Here is a 9,100-nt window from a genome sequence, read left to right as displayed (position 1 = left end):
ACTAACCCAATGATCTGAGTAAGTATAGAAATCAGTCAACACACTCAAAATCATGCGTATCTGATTCATTGTAACCTTGAGAAATGATATGAAGCCACCGGTAGAGGGGGAAAAAGAGATATCCCTAAACCATCACAACTGAGTTTAATCGCCTTCTAACACCTTTGGTTAACTTAAGATAGTTTGGGAACTTTAATGAATGTGAAATATCCATCACTTTTTCTATCTCAGTATTGCCTTTTTTTTCCCCCCCTTCTACTAATTAATCTTATATTACGCCTTGTAAAAATGGAAAAAAATCTAGTGATCAATCATTTGCTTGGGATTGGGAACTTTAGAAACTAGTTGAGTATGTATAGTACGGTGAATAACTCTCACACCGTCTCTACCACATACTCCAAATACTCTTAAGAAACTTTTATTTACATTCCTATAAAAATACTACCCTTTTCTTTCATCTTCGATTTTGATTGTTTTAGCTGTTTGTAGCATGAATCATCATAATTTTTTTCTCAAAAATGGAAAATTTTACATAGTCAATGATTCCATGAAACCGTCCTTTTGTTTTACAAAAATGGGACGCCATTTAAATCCTTCAAAACTCTTTCTTTAAGGGATTTAGATTGTGATTGCGTCGTATTTATCGCGATTGCAGAAATAATAGATGTTGTTACGGTGATTATAAGTATCACGATCGTTAGGGATGGACTGAGTGGACGGGTGAGGAGCAGTCGTCCCCTGAAAATTTAAAATTACCATATATTTTAAATTTTTTCTATGTATTTTTTTGTTGAAAATCTGTTTTGTCCCCTGGAATTTAGTTCTTCCCCCACTAAGTTTAAGTTTGCTCCAAACATAAAATTTTGTGTCCGTCTCTAACGATCGTGTAATAATGATTTCGGACGACACCATTATCACTAAATAACAATTGTCATTCCAATAATGGCAAATACTTGAATCCCTGCTCTGGAACAGTGGGATAAATAGGCGGTTGTAAGTTAGGTTGTAGGGGATTTTATTCTAAAATGAGGACTATCATATGGAACATCCGAGGTTTAGGTGCAGGGGCTAAATCATTGGCTCTTCGAATATTGTTGAGGAATCACAAAGTGGATATGATGTTAGTTCAGGAAACTAAGAAGGAACTGCCGGTAGAAGCTGATATCCGAAGATTCTGGTTGGACGATGATTTTGAGTTTATAAGTGTGAATGCAGAGGGAAGATCAGGGGGTTAGCTATCATGTGGAATAAGACGATCTTTGCCATGGAAAGCTCGAAAGTAAACCAGAGATTCATCTGCGTATCGGGTAAATGGTCCAAACAAGGCCAGTACATGACGGTTGTGTGTGTTTATGCTCCGAACATAGTGGTAGAACAGATTAATGCAGCCCGAAATAGGAGCGAGAGATGTGGTTGTGTAGGTCTCCTTCCGAAATAGGAGCAAAATGGCGTTGCTGACAAGTTGGCGGCTACGGGGCGAGGTGCTCCGATAGGTATTGTGATCTTTCATGAACCACCAGGGGAGGTCTCTATGCTACCGCAGCAGGAGATTTTAGAGTGTAGCTAGATCGTTGTTTGTGATCAAATTTAATCCAAAAAATTATTTTCTCACGATGGACATCAAATCAAGCCAAGAATGCTGTTAAAATTGGAAATACTTGTATTGTGTAATACCTCATGTATTAGAATAGAAATAATACATGTATATATAGAATTTGATCTAACCAACTAACTGTCAATCAGTTACAATTAAAACAGAAAAATAACTAACTTAAACTTCTAACACTCCCCCTCAAGTTGGTGGGTAGAAAATATCTTTTACCCCCAACTTGGATACAAGATATTCATGTTGTTGTACACCAAGAGCTTTAGTAAATATATCTGCTAATTGCTCTGAAGAAGATACAAACTCTGTCTTGATAAGCCCTTCTTGTATTTTCTCCCTTACAAAATGGCAGTCGATTTCTATATGCTTTGTGCGCTCATGATAAACTGGATTTGCTGCAATTTGAAGAGCAGCCTTGTTGTCACAATACAGTTTGATCGGATGCTTTCTTGCTAACCCAAGCTCATTGGCTAAACCATTTAACCAAGTCAACTCTGTTGATGTAATAGCCATGCTTCTATATTCTGCTTCGGCAGATGATCTAGCTATGACATTTTGCTTCTTAGATTTCCATAAAATCAATGAATTTCCAAACTTAACACAAAATCCAGAAACATATCTTCTTGTGATAGGACATGCAGCCCAGTCTGAGTTACAATATGCTTTAAGTTCACTGCTGCTGTTTGAATCCATCAATATCCCTTGACCAGGATTCCTTTTAATATACCTCACTATCCTCAAGGCAGAATGCAAGTGAGATTCCTTTGGTTGTTGCATAAATTGACTCAAGTAATGCACAGCAAAAGTTGTGTCTGGTCTGGTATGTGTGAGGTAAATGAGTCTTCCAATGAGCCTCTGATAAACACTCTTGTCAGCTAATAACTCATCAATTTCATTACTCCCTTTTGTGCATAATTTGTCATACTCTGATGTAGTAAGTCTGACATTCTGTTCAAGGGGCGTTTTTGCTGGTTTTGATCTAACCAACTAACTGTCAATCAGTTACAATTAAAACAGAAACATAACTAACTTAAACTTCTAACAAATGCCCACATTCACGTTTTTCACTCAAGAAATCATCAACCATTATCACTCACTCCAAGTATTCATCCGCATTAATGCAACCATTAAATGATGAGATCATTAATCTATCGAGTGATTGTTGGTATACCATTATTATCCGCGAGAAAACAACTCAAAACTCTAAAATGAAAAAAGATCATTATTTTCTTACAGAACATGTCAAGTCAAACTATGAATGCATATTTTTGTGTTTTTACTCAAGAAATCATCAATCTAATTATATTTTGTTCCCCTCATTTTTTATGTTTAATTATATTTTACTCTCCTTAAGTTAGAATCATGGTTCTGTCCCCGTGCCTATTGAGGCTAAGAGAACCTAAAACTTATATAAAATTTTTGTAATCATATTTAAAATAAACTATAAAATTTAATAAAATAAAATAAATATTAATTTATTTAAATAATTTAATAAAATAAAAATTAAATGTGATCCTAATTTATCTAAATAAAACAAAGAGTCATAATATGAAATTAAAATATTAAAAACTTGTAATTATTAAAAACAATCTTGTATTGGAAAAGTAACTAATAACCAATTATTTTTTAAGAAGATATCTTAACTTAAAAATGTTCGAATCCCATCTAAAATTTAATGGTAAGTGAAGTGATGTTTAAATCTTAATAAAGACAACTTTATTTTCTTATCCAAAATGACTAATTTTAGGCATGTATCATTTATAGTATTAATATTGTACAAGTACAATATTATAATCCCCTTGGTTTTTGTAGGGCAAAAATGGTGAGATAAGGTGGTGAAAAAACGATATGTCATATAAGGTGTTGGACAAATTATTTTTGATCTAAGTATGAAAGTTACGGTGAATGTCGAAGGACGACTGCAGCATGTGACGTCTTTTGAAAGTCGGTCGGAACAACAGACATCTTCAAACTTTTTATCTTCTCCTCTAACTTATTTTTTGTCGAAGTACCATGATTGGTCTCCCTCTATGCTGCTGTTATGTCCAACCGGAGCACCAGGGTTGGCTTACGAAAATGCTGGAGATGAAGACGTCGAAGTGTTGTCTTGTTGGAGATGAAGAGTTTGAAGATGCCAAGTAGGGATTTAAACTACAGTTGCAGTCACGTTTTTTGTTGTATTATATTTATCGCGATTCCAAACATAACGGATGTTATTGCGGTCGGGTATCGTAGTTGTTAATTTTTTTTTAAAAAAGGAGCTGAATTTTTTAAAAGAAATTAGAATAGCGGAACAATAGTGAGATAACGGTCCGCTATTGCCGCAATTGACCGCTACTCGTTAAGTCACGGCCACGATCCACTATTATTAGTATGATTCTGCTTCACACTGCTATTTTTTCGCAATAGTGATTTCGGATGCCACCGTTACTGCTATATAGCGGTCGTTCGCTATTTGAATCCTTGATGCCGGATGTTTCGACCGTTTTCCCAAAGACGTGGTATGCTTCAACCGACTTTCTTCTTCACCATTAATTTCACCCTACTTCAAAAAGTAATATTTTCACTACGCCATATCAATCATTTTTTCCCCAAAGCTGCATCGAAGCATTTTTCTGTCCAAGTTGAAAAGATTATTGGATTATCCGGAGAAACTCAACATCAAAACTTCTTTTTATATTATTATTACAAAATTAATATTTGGTCATTAATCCATAGAAATGTTTACATGTCTAAAAACTTAGACTGTTTCAATAAGATGATATAATCTTGTGGTGATGAACAGGTCTTACAAGGACAAACAATCTTCATATGCTCCGGTAAAAGGGTTATGTTATGACAGGATTTACAGAGTTGAAAAATGCTGGCGATCTGTTGGAGTTCAAGTATTTACAAATCCCAACGTTCTTATATTTCCAATTTGGTTCTTCTACGATCATGAATTTAACGATGAAAACTTCTCTTTGCAGGGCTTCAAGGTCTGCCGATATTTATTTGTTAGGTGTGACAATGATCCTGTTCCATGGACCAGATTCGTTCCTTGCTTCTTCTGTATCTGCACATATAATTGTTTGATCATGTATATTTCTTTTCATTTAGTTTGCTGTTAGATATTAATTCAAATTCTAATTGATAATTATTATATTTTATTGTAATTTTTGTAGTAGTTAAATATTACTCGATGCTTAAGTTTAATTTAGTGTTTATCTTGCAGAGATGAATGTAGTAAGAATATTAATTCGAAAGATTCATTTTGGATACTGCAAATTTTGGTATAACTATTAGATTTTAGAATAGATGATTTTAGAGATGGCAATTTAACCCGAATCTGTCGGATTTCGACTTGACTGGATTCAATAAGATAATAAATCGAGTACGGGTCGAGTCATGTCAACTTGGATTTTTTAAGGGACGAGGTCGGGTCGGATCTGGTTCGGGTGGAGGGTGAAAAGATTCACATGCACGGTTTTGTTTGTCACCTTGGGTTATAATTTTTGTTTTTCAGGACGTTAATGGCTGCTGGAAGTGGATGAAACCACCACCAATGAGCAAGCAACAAGAAAATACAGGTGGTTCTGATTCCCGGAAGATGGCAAGGGCAGCACTGTAGTTAAGCAAGCACTGAATGTAGCCCGCTGGGAAGAGGCTTCTAAAAGGTTAAATTTTTACTGCCTTATAGTTTAACAATTAAGCAATTAATTATATATCTCAAGAGTTTAAGCCTTTAAATGGCAAATAAACCATTTTTGTTGTTGTAGAATTTGGTTGTGGGATCTGTGAGCAAGTGCTGGATATGCCAGTAACAACGCCTCGTGGTCATAATTTTTGCAAGTCATGCTTAGAAGCTGCATTTTCTGGGAAGTCACTTCTGAGGGAGAGAAATGCAGGTGGCCGGACCCTCCGCCGTCAAAAAATGTCATGAAATGCCCTGCTGCTGATTGCACTTCTGATTTATCCGACCATTTGAACAGCTTACAGGTATATTGTCCGACATACATATTCGAAATAAGTCTAATCCATGTTTTTTTTAATATCTGAATATGCTTTACCAGATTCTAATGCAAATTAATCATGAAAATCAGGTAAACATGGAGCTGAAGAACCTGATTACGAGGCAGATGAGAGAGTACGAGGATTCTACTGCAAATGAACCGGGTGAGTTAGGATGGATCAAGGAGACGACCAGAGGCGATCGTCTTCCGGAAATTTCAAATGATTATATATTTTAGATATTTTCTTTATACTTTTGTTGAAAATATATTTTTACCTCTAAAATTTTATAAATATGCCCCCGTTTAAAATTTTAGAAATCTACACCGTAACATAAAATCTTGCGTGGGTGCATATAGGTGAGAAGGAATATTTATCTGGGATGAAGGATGATCAGGAAGAACTGGAGGATGAACCCGAAAAGGCTTCAAAGCAAAGGAGAGTTGATGTTTCCTCTAGGATGGACTGAGCTTACCTTTTATGTTCTCATTTTGGTAGTTTGAAGCATTTTATCACATTATTCAAGATGACGAAATAGTTTGTTGAAAATTGAAAACCTTATGATGGTATATATAATACTTGTATTTTTGTCTCTAAATTTAGTTACCTATTGAAATAGCTTGTTGAAAACCTTATGATGATATCTAAAACTGTTGATTTTTTGCCCTATATTTGCTTACCTTCAATGGCTCTACTATGTGTAGTATAGTATGTGCTTTCACACTCGGTAACTATAATAACTGAAAATTGCTATCGGACAGTTGATTAATTGTTCATGTATTTGTACAGGCGGCAAAAATTCTTGCAAACTTGATTGTTATGGGCTCTGGAATATTGGGAAGGGCTTTATTTCAGGCATACCGTCAGGCTCTTGCAAGTATGTCCTTTTGTATCAAGGCTTGGAGTTGGAACTTTTCTGTCTATGGTTTTTCTAAAAGAGCAAAAAATAATTTTATGATATTGTATTTTACAAAATTTTGTATACTATATTTTAAATCCTTGAATTGACCATTACTGGTTTGTGCTTGATTTCAGATGCCTCGAAATCTGGTGTTGCTCAAGAAACAATTCAGAATATCAGGAGAGGAAACAAAATTATGGCTGAACCAGAGGCAGACAGATTTTAGGTGTGACAGAGCATTCATCATGGGAGAAATCTTGAAGGTTTGCTGGACATTTTACCTATCATCCTCTGATATATACCATCCTTTTTATGAAGTTTTGAGGAAGATTTTCCATGAGCTACGTGCAGAAATATGACAACTTATTCGAGCAGAACGCTAAGAACGGGAGCTTTTACCTTCAGTCAAAGGTTCATCGAGCTAAAGAATGTCTATAAACAGTTTGCATGAAGGATGCTCAGGGAACTCCAGATGTATAATTTGGTGGAAGGTGAAAGACCCGCACCGATCAATCAGTTCCGTTAATGGAAATTCCTTTTGAATATCCATGATCTCGTAGAAATACTGCTTGTGTTAACACTATCTTTAGCTACCATTTATTATAATCCAATTAAATTAAATTAAATTATACCTATAACTTTTAACTCCATGGAAGTCAGCTTGGCAGTGTGCTGAGTTTATTGCATGACAGCTGTATGTGGAGCGCAAAATATGCTGATGGCACATGATGAACATGCTCTACATTATTCCCTACATAACATTTACTTTTAATAATAATTCTAGCACTATTTCTGTACAATTTCCTTAATTTCTTTGAAAGGGATATAGTGTATTGAAGATGATTTGTGTGTGGGTGGGTGGTAGCCCTACTTTGGTAGGTTGGACGGCTTAATGAAAACTCTTTGATCATGTACGAAAATGAAAGGCTTTGTTCGAGGAAGATAGGGACAAAAGGTGACTTTAACACACATTACTGTTGTTAGGCTAGGTCTGGGTGGGGTCATTTCTTTGTTTATTCTTCATCTATAATTCCTTCAATATTCTGTGCTTGGTGGTGGTATTTTAGGACAAGGTTTTGGGCCTACAAAAGTATAAAACAACCAAGGTGTCGGATTTAGTGCTTCAGTTTCACTTAAATCGGCAAGTGTTTGAAAAAGAGTGCAAGACGAAATAAGTAAACAGCTGAAGAGAACAGGTCTTATGGAGAGATTCAATGCACTTTATTTATTTCTAACGTGTGGACCCTCCCCGTTTAGGGTTAAGTTTGTTGTGCATATCTAACATTAGTATTTTACTTGTGGTTTATTTTGGTCAGTAAAATATAAAAATGTTAAATTTGGTCATTAAAGTTATCAATAAATAATAAAATGGCCAGTATTTAATTTGACCCTTAAACTATAATCAAAACATCAATTTAGTCCTTAAATTTTTTAACTCCAAAAATATTTTAAATATGTCATCTTTTTCGACTATTACATCAACTCTCACCACTCAACCACCAACAATTCATTTTCAACTTCTTTTTGTCCCTTATTGTTATTTCAACGTGGGGATCTCCGGTTGGGCTTTTGTAGGAGTATAGTCCAAAAATAGTAAAGGAACCTGGTTTTTATTGGCCCAATACCTTAGGTGGGTAAATTATTTAGGATATTGGGCCTACCCAAAATTATTTTGGGAAATAGACATTCTATACAGGAACATCGAATTCATCATATCAACGTGACGAGTTCCCTCGATATTAATTTTTAATGGTCCCTGCATTATGGACCTCATGTGGGTCATTATTTTATTGGGTTTTAATAACTTGTCATACCGAGGTGATGAGTCCATAAAAATATTTTTTATAAAAAAATAATATATATATATATATATATATATATATATACAAAAATATAACTCCAAACGTAGAGGTGATGATTCCTTAAAATTCAAAATTCCTAGCCGTTTTCTAGCCATTGGTCAACGGGCAGTCGGCAGCAACGATCCATGGATCTCATCTTGACGTGATGAGTTCGACAAGATATTTCAAATTTCTAGTCGTTTATAGCCTTTGGAGGTAAGGCTTTTTTTATTTTCACCAAACCTTGAATCCAAAAAATGCAAAAATCATACGTTTTTTCAAAAATTCATAAGTTTAGTAAAAAAAAATGGCAACCTGAGAATATATGTTGTGGTTGGATAACTCCTATGTTTCATCGATCCAACGCGTGTCGAACAACGATGAACGGGTATTCGTAGTTGGGGGATGACAACCAAAGAGTCGCATCAGCGGATGATAACATATCTACATCAATCCGGTATATTTTAGACCTTATTTTTAAGTGGCTTCAAGGTGTACCCAATGTTGATCGAGGCTCTGATTGAACGTTGGTGGCCCGAGACATACACGTTCCACTTCCCGAGTGGTGAAGTGAGAATTACTCTAGAAGACGTCATTTACTAACTTGGTGTTCTGGTGAATGGAGCCCCCGTGGTTGCGTAGAACATGTACGACCCCCTCACGTTGATTCATCAAGTTTTGGGGAAATGACCATTATCCGAGGTCATGAGGGGTTATCGGGTGATGATAACGTAGTTGGAGTCTACATTTCAAGTCACATAC

At 35.4% G+C, this 9,100-nt stretch overlaps 1 long non-coding RNA gene and 1 pseudogene across 1 annotated transcript; both read left to right on the top strand.

Annotated features, from left to right (window-relative positions):
- LOC120174257 overlaps nt 1–6,065 on the top strand; it is an 8,209-nt pseudogene extending 2,144 nt beyond the window's left edge.
- Nucleotides 6,066–6,370: 305 nt separating this feature from the next.
- On the top strand, nt 6,371–6,935 carry LOC120174298. The gene is made up of 3 exons (XR_005521159.1): nt 6,371–6,473; nt 6,632–6,760; nt 6,849–6,935. It is a non-coding gene; the product is annotated as an uncharacterized LOC120174298 (long non-coding RNA).
- Nucleotides 6,936–9,100: the final 2,165 nt, after the last annotated feature.

This window comes from Hibiscus syriacus, unplaced genomic scaffold (genome assembly GCF_006381635.1).
Source record: "Hibiscus syriacus cultivar Baekdansim isolate YM2019G1 unplaced genomic scaffold, ASM638163v2 tig00112044_pilon, whole genome shotgun sequence".
In the NCBI taxonomy this organism is placed as follows: Eukaryota; Viridiplantae; Streptophyta; class Magnoliopsida; order Malvales; family Malvaceae; genus Hibiscus; species Hibiscus syriacus.
Note: the sequence above shows the minus strand (reverse complement) of the source record. Positions and strands in the feature narration are given on the sequence as shown.